This window comes from Lygodium microphyllum, unplaced genomic scaffold, assembly GCF_053477565.2.
Source record: "Lygodium microphyllum isolate KBCC unplaced genomic scaffold, Lygodium_microphyllum_v1.1.10 scaffold_42, whole genome shotgun sequence".
NCBI lineage: Eukaryota > Viridiplantae > Streptophyta > Polypodiopsida > Schizaeales > Lygodiaceae > Lygodium > Lygodium microphyllum.
This window is the reverse complement of record NW_028229525.1, coordinates 789,338-797,021: the sequence shown is the minus strand read 5'-3', so window position 1 is coordinate 797,021 and position 7,684 is coordinate 789,338. Positions and strand designations below refer to the sequence as shown.

General features: G+C 38.6%; 1 non-coding gene and 1 pseudogene across 1 annotated transcript; both read left to right on the top strand.

Annotated features, from left to right (window-relative positions):
- The first annotated feature begins 521 nt into the window (after positions 1 to 521).
- LOC148009011 (18S ribosomal RNA) lies at positions 522 to 2,213 on the top strand (annotated as a pseudogene).
- A 1,875-nt stretch (positions 2,214 to 4,088) lies between these two features.
- On the top strand, positions 4,089 to 4,162 carry TRNAM-CAU (transfer RNA methionine (anticodon CAU)). The gene has a single exon. It is a non-coding gene; the product is annotated as a tRNA-Met (tRNA).
- The last annotated feature ends 3,522 nt before the right edge of the window (positions 4,163 to 7,684 follow it).

Genomic DNA, 7,684 nt, shown 5'->3' with positions numbered 1-7,684 from the left:
TGCATTGGCTATGTTTTTGATAAATGCATGGGTTCTGGTTTCAGTAAATATATTATCTATGGTAAATGCATAGGTTCTGGCAATGATAAAATCATATCAAATATGTCTTTCATATAGTCAATCTTATTTGAAAGTAAATACATCGTTTTTTAAATGCATTGGTTCCGAGGAAAGCACTAGTTCAGGAGACTATATCAAAAACCAATAAGGAGAAAAGCCACTAAAAAACCAATAAAAACAGTTGTAATGACTATCGTACTTACCTAAAGCGTTAGCTTCTCGTCAATTCCTTCTATTTTCAGCCATACTTTACTCTCCTGCAATGAATCCTTTGGTTTCCGGTAGATGGAAGATCTGCATGAGCGATACAAGAATTCTTGTATAATAACAATCTTTGGTATCCGGAATGTAAGATGATTCGCCTTGCCAGTGGCCGTTCCGCTTACGGTTGTTAGTAAAAGCTAATAACTTACTAAGAAATCATCATCAACCTGCCTCATATGGCAGAAATTCACTAAAAAATTGGGCTTGATCCTGGCCCAGAATGAACGCTAGCGATATGCTTAACACATGTAAGTTGGATGTCATTTCTGTTCCAGTTTTATGGAATAATTGAAAAAAAAGTAGCAAACGGGTGCGTAACGCGCAGGAATCTGCCAAACAGTTCGGGCTAGATCCCGAAGCAACGCAAGCAATAAAGCTATGCGAGAAGATAATAAAGCGCTGTTTGATGAGCCTACGTAGTATTAGGTAGTTGGTTGGGTAAAGGCCAACCAAGCCTACGATGCTTAGCTGATCTTTTCGGATGACCAGCCACACTGGGACTGAGATACGGCCCAGACTCCGCCGGGAGGCAGCAGTGGGGAATCTTGGACAATGGGCGAAAGCTTGATCCAGCAATATCGCGTGGGTGAGTGAAGAACGTCGCAAACGCGAGGAATGGCAATACCGCTTGTAAAACCCTTTCGTCAAGTGTGCGATGGTGACAAAACTTAAAGAAGAAGCCCCGGCTAACTCCGTGCCAGCAGCCGCGGTAAGACGGGGGGGGCAAGTGTTATTCGGAATGACTGGGCGTAAAGGGCACGTAGGCGGTAAGTTAGGTCGAAGGTTAAAGACGCCAGCCCAACTGGCGGAATGCTTACGAAACCAATTTACTTGAGTGAGATAGAGAAGAGTGAAATTTCGTGCGTAGGGATAGAATCTGGAGATACACGAAGGAACGCCGAAGTAGCGAAGGCAGCTCTTTGGGTCTCTACTGACGCTAAGGTGCGAAAGCTTGGGGAGCAAACGGGATTAGATACCCCGGTAGTCCATGCCGTAAACGATGAGTGTTCGTTTTTGGTCTGCGGATCGGAAGCTCAGCTAACGCGTTAAACACTCCGCCTGGGGAATACGGTCGCAAGACTGAAACTCAAAGGAATTGACGGGGGCTTGTACAAGCGGTGGAGCATGTGGTTTAATTCGATACAACGCGCAAAACCTTACCAGCTCTTGACATAGAAACACTTGGCGTATGCACATTTGACATATGAACTAGTGTACTTGTTCTTAACGGGATAAGATAAAAATTCGTACAGGTGCTGCATGGCTGTCGTCAGCTCGTGTCGTGAGACGTTTTTGGTTAACTCCTATAACGAGCGAAACCCTTGTTTCATGTTGCTAAGACATGCTGTTTACAAAGGATCCATGCCGTCTTTCATCAGCAGCCGTACAGCTCAATGGTTGCTTGAGATCGACGGTATTCTTTTTATTGGGTGTTGCACTCATGAAAAACTGCCCGTAGTTTTACTATGGAGGAAGATGGGGATAACGTCAAGTCCGCATGGCCCTTATGAGCTGGGCTACACACGTGCTACAATGGCAATTACAATGGGAAGCAAGGCCGTAAGGTGGAGCGAATCCGTAAAGATTGTCTAAGTTCGGATTGTTCTCTGCAACTCGAGGACATGAAGTTGGAATCGCTAGTAATCGCGGATCAGCATGCCGCGGTGAATATGTACCCGAGCCCCGTACACACCGCCCGTCACACCCTGGGAATTGGCTCCGCCTGAAGCATTGAGCAGGGATCACTTATTAGTAAAGTGCATTATGCTTCCGTTAAGTGTAATTCACTTTAGTTTTAAAGGTGTTTCCGCTACATATTATGGTTGGGTCAGTAACTGAGGTGAAGTCGTAACATGGTAGTCGTAGGGGAACCTGTGGCTGGATGGATTCTTCCAGAAAGATGAAGATACAAGCTAAAAATCTCATATATGCGTTAATTAGCCTATTTTTTATCTGTTATTTTAATGATATTTTACTAGTAGCTAAAGGGCATTTTTGATGAAATCATTGTGGCCATTGTTTGTAGCTCAAGGAAGGAACCTTGCCAAGGAGATCCGGATAGTCCTGCTAGAAATAAGTTTTTAAAAAGCCCACATTACGCAAATGGGTTGGCTGAAAGCTAGCCTACGAGCTTTATAGTATGTACATAATGTGGCTATGTCATATGGTTAAACGATCTGCCATCTGCGAAATTAGGATCCTGGCACTGAAAAAAAAAGTATTGGCTAGTTGCTTAATCCATGCATGACTATATAAAATAAGGAATCTCCGATAGTAAGTTTCATATAAGGCTATAATAAAATTGCCCCCATTGTAGTTATCCATGGGTTGCCTCCATGTAACCGTGGGGCAAATTGAGAGGAAACAAAGCAGCTTAAAATTTTCTCTCAAAGAAAACCTCGTAACATTCCCAAAATGTGAAACCTAGACGGTACCTGTTAAGTGGTAGAAATAGGGTCTCTAACTCAAAGGGGAGCCACTATTACGTACTTGAAAAAAAGGGTATTTGCTTTGACGAATTTGTTGTCTCTTATTATTACACATGCTCGGTAAATTAGTTTTCAAATAACTAGGTAAGGGAAACAAAAAAGTATGTCAAAATCACGTATATGGAAGCGATACGAAAAAGGCGTTATGGCCTTAAAAGCACTCCCTAACCCAGATTCAGACCGATAAGTGAAAGAGAGTAAGTTGAAATGATATGAATAAGGGATACTCCTGTGTGTGTAAAAAAAAGAGCGTTACTTTCCGTTACGATCGTTTCGGATATTCCTTAAAGCTGATCTACGCATAAGAGAAACCAATGATTTAGACTATAAAAGATAGATCGGGTGAAAACATGCCGTCCTAACGTAGCCAAAAGTTTTGTCATTTCGCATTACATAGGGTATGCCATTTCGATATTTTATTTCTGTATATAAAAGGATAGCGGTTGATTAGGGCCTTTATTTAGACAGCTGATTAAACAGAGCATTGTTTAGGATGTAACCCCATTATAGCTTCGAGCTGTGTACAAAAGGTTCTTAACCTTATTGTTTGTTAACATTGAAATGAAGTTCCTTAGCGTTGGCCTTTTCGATGTAACTTTATTGACATTTATTAGTTATGAGCTTATAGGCTTAAAAGATATTAAGCTTGGTCACAGCAACGGATACTGGATTATTACTTTTATGGCTATAGTATAGCGGAGTTGTTGTTGAGCTAGCTTATTTGAAACAATACTTTTGTTTCATAAAAGCTATTAGCGACCTTTAAGCAGGCAAGCAAATAGTATTTCTATTAAATCACGTAAGAGACCAATAATCACTTTCCCGGTTGAAACCACTGGCTTGAACATAAAAGCATATGATGACAGAAACAATTAGGCTCTGCTCCATATCTTAACCATTTATTGGTTGCCATATTAGTAACTTAAAGTCGGTATGGTTAAAGATACTGTCTTGTCACTTTGGTTCCATAATTTGAAGTTCTGGTTGTGTCTAGCGTATCATTAGCGTTGAATCTAATTTCAGTGGTCATAGTCGCTTAGGAGCGGACTCGAATCACTTACTTAAAGATTTTCAGTCTTTTGCTCTAACCAACTAAGCTACCTAAACTGCTATAGGAATGGCAGACAAACCATTGATATTATTATCTAAGATTACTCAACAAAGCATGTATTAATGATTAAAGCTAGCCAAATAGGTTATGAAGTTGGTTTATGAAAAGGACTTTAAGTTCGTTCCATTGCTTGTGACAAATTGATCGAATTGATAGTGCGCTATGGGCTTATAGTTTGAATGGTTAAAACGTGCCGCTCATAACGGCAATATTGTAGGTTCGAATCCTGCTAAGCCCATATTTGTGATGGAAGCTCAATTTTTTCGTCTCTGGCCTTGCCTTTTTTTTTGGGTTACCTTTCTATGGAGTATCGCCAAGTGGTAAGGCATTGGTTTTTGATACCAACAAGCAAAGGTTCGAATCCTTTTACTTCAGCTCTGTACGACTATTATTTGTTTCAAAGGGTTATCATTTACCAAAAGTGTAATTTGTCCCTTTCCGCAATTCCTTTAGGCATGAAAGTTAAGAGGTTTCGTTTTGCCATATTATTGGCTTTATTTCTTAGAAATGTAGAAGCTAAAGGGTTAATGCATATTTGTCTATAAGTTAAGGTATTGGTTTTAGTTAGCAAAACCATCCGATTTGCCTGGCCAATAAGGATTTCATACAAAAAAACTACAAACAATAAAGGTAAAATAAAGTCAATTATCCACCCCAAAGGGTTAACTCCGTTATCACATAAAAAAATAAACAAGTTGCAAATATGCCACTACGAACAGCAAACAGACACGACTACAAAAATTAGAAAAAACCTGTCATCCACGATATAGATGAAGTATAATAGAATCCCTTAAATCTCTGAGTGAAGTATTTATATCCGTTAAGTTTTGACGAATTCCTATTCCTAACTCATTATTCTCAAGGAGAATTATATCTATAGGTATTTTCTCTATTTTTGCATATAAATCTGTTGTGTTTTGATAAATAGAATTGTATTCGCGTAGAAGATATTTCGGGACGGGTTGATAACATGACCAACTTGTAAACTCTTTTCAATAGATTCAGAATCCATGAGAACCCGACTAGCTAAACCATTTCAATCAACAAAGATTTTAGCTTTATTTTTATCTTCTGCAGTTACTTCTATAATATTTCCGATTGCCAAATTTCTTAACTATTAGATCATTTGCCAACTGAAGCCATTCTCTAATCCCTTGATAATGTTGGCCAGTAGCCATGATATTCTCATAGTTAAGAAAAAGACAAAAAGCATTATGAATAACATCTGACCATTCTTTATCATATATTTTGATAGAATTATATATTTCTAAAATATTAATTAATTTCTGACAGCAAGAAAGAGAATTCATGTTATTCATTAAATTCTTTGGTTTATATGCATACAGTCCCGCGGGGAGGCAAAGCCTGCCCCTTCAATAGAAGCTTTAACAACAATGCCTTATATTTGCTTGTTTCAGCGTATTTTGTGGATAGTTTCTCAGAAATCTATAGCATTCTGTTGGAACACATCCTGTCTTTTAACCTTCGTAGTTCTATGCATAGTTGATATTATAGCTCCAATCATGGCTACTAACAAAATAAGACTAGACACTGGAAACGGGACCAGATAATTGGTATAAAGTAAATTGCCCAATGCTTGCAAATTTGTCCAGCCTTATATCTTTTCAGCATACACTGTATATCTTGGATAGATTGTATTTGAATGGCTAGATAATACTGGGATGTAATCATTATCTAGAATGACAAAGATTTCTAACCGAGAAATTAATCCAATAGTACCACCTACCGGTAAATAGCGCAATATATTTTCATGAATTTCCGCTATTTTAATGTCTAACATCATCACTACAAATAAAAATAATACGGCAATAGCACCTATATAAACTATTGAAAAGATCATAGCAAAGAACTCAAGACCTGACAAAAGTAGTGAACCAGAAGTGTTGCAAGAAACGAGGATGAGAAGGGAAACGGAATGGACAGAGTTTCTAGCACATATGACCATAATAGTAAAAACTAAACTCAAGCCCGCAAAGACGTCAAAAAGTAGCATGGTTTTTTCGTTTATTTTTATTATCATATATTAATGACGGTTTGTTCTTATGTCAAATTTGACCCTAAAGATTTGGCAATCACGTAGTAGCACCAAGCTTATCATTACTTGGGGAAGACCCGATGCGATAAGGATACACAATCGAACGCCAAATTGATTTGCATAACCGCAAATGGCAAGCCATCCGGGCATGTTCCATTTGGTGATGGCGGTTGTTCAGGACTGGTTTCCTTTATAGCCGAAAGTTCTCCAAAAGTATGAAAAGCCGGAGGACTTTATATCATCCATTCCAGTGTGGTTGAATCTTATTCACCAGCCCGAGGACTCGAAGCACACTTGTCTTCGCTACTCAGAGTTTTAAGAACAACTACAAAAAGACGAAAGATCCCCAATACAAAGACATAAAAGCCAAAACTACTTAAAGCATTCCATTCGCCGTAAGCATCTGGATAATCGGGAATGCGACGGGGCATACCCGAAAGCCCTAAAAAATGCATTGGAAAAAAAGTCATATTTACACCTTTATTCTATTTATTGTGTTTGGTTCTTTGCATTTTACATTCCATTTTGTACCCTTTTTAAAGCCGCTCCGTAAAAGAAAAGTCTCCCCTCCTGTGTTGGCTGAAGTAACGAAAGTCACTTTGGACTCTCAAAAATGCGCGAAAGTCTCGAAATTCTCTTTCAATTATGAAGGTTCCTTTGACAAAAGAGTGGTGGCGATTGAAGAGTGAAATTCTATCCAATTTCTCTATACTTTGACGGGATAATGAGTAGAGATCATCATAGCAAGTTTTTCAAAAAATTTATACATAATGCGCCCCCGTAAGACGCTTCGCGTCAAATAAGTAACATATGTCGACTCTTGAGTCGGGAAAGATCTTCCAGATTTGTTCTCATTCCGTGTATTTACGCGTTTTTAACCACAAAAGTTCTCTATTGCTGATTCAACATTCCCGATTGAATTAGGAGATGCCTTTGAGATTACAGTAATTTCATGTGGTTTAGGGACTTCCAAGATATGATTGTAATTAGTTTTTGATGGCGAATCTTAACACGATGCATTTTCATAATAGGAACGAAGTATACTTAGGGTAAGCGTAAGGAAGCTCTTTTTATTTCGTTATTTATGTAAAAATTGTAATGCAAAATAGATCATCCGCTCTAAAAGCGAGCTCTTATCGCCCCGTTCACTATGTGAACGGAAGAGCCGGGAATAAAGGTTAACTATCTAATTCCTTTATAATAACTTGAAAGCAGCTGAGTCTCTTTGAAGACCAGTTTACAGTTGAAAATATGGCAATGACAGTATTACGAGGTTTAATCGTTTATATAATATTACTTTATTTGGAAAATTTCTTACCTTGCTGTTCAAAGTCCTAAAAACAACGGGCCCTTTCTATCTAATTTAGATTAGGTTTTGTCGTCTTTTCCGATCTGGATAAAAGGTCATGAGACGAGTGGTCGAATAGTTTGGTTTGCTAAAAAAGGGATTCTATCCGGATCCGTTGGTAAAGTTTTTTAACCTAATCGATAGGTTACATGGCTTGCCTGCTATTGAGCCGGCCAGAGTGGCGTAATATGAAATCTTCTTAGTTCACGTAAGCGAATTCTCCCATGAACCAATAATATCAATAGCGTAAGAGCTTAACATGTCGACAAGCCATTATGATGTCTTTTAGTCGTCCCGTATATACATGGATATATAGAGAAGTTGCTTTTTATGATCATCCTAAGGCGAATTGCCTT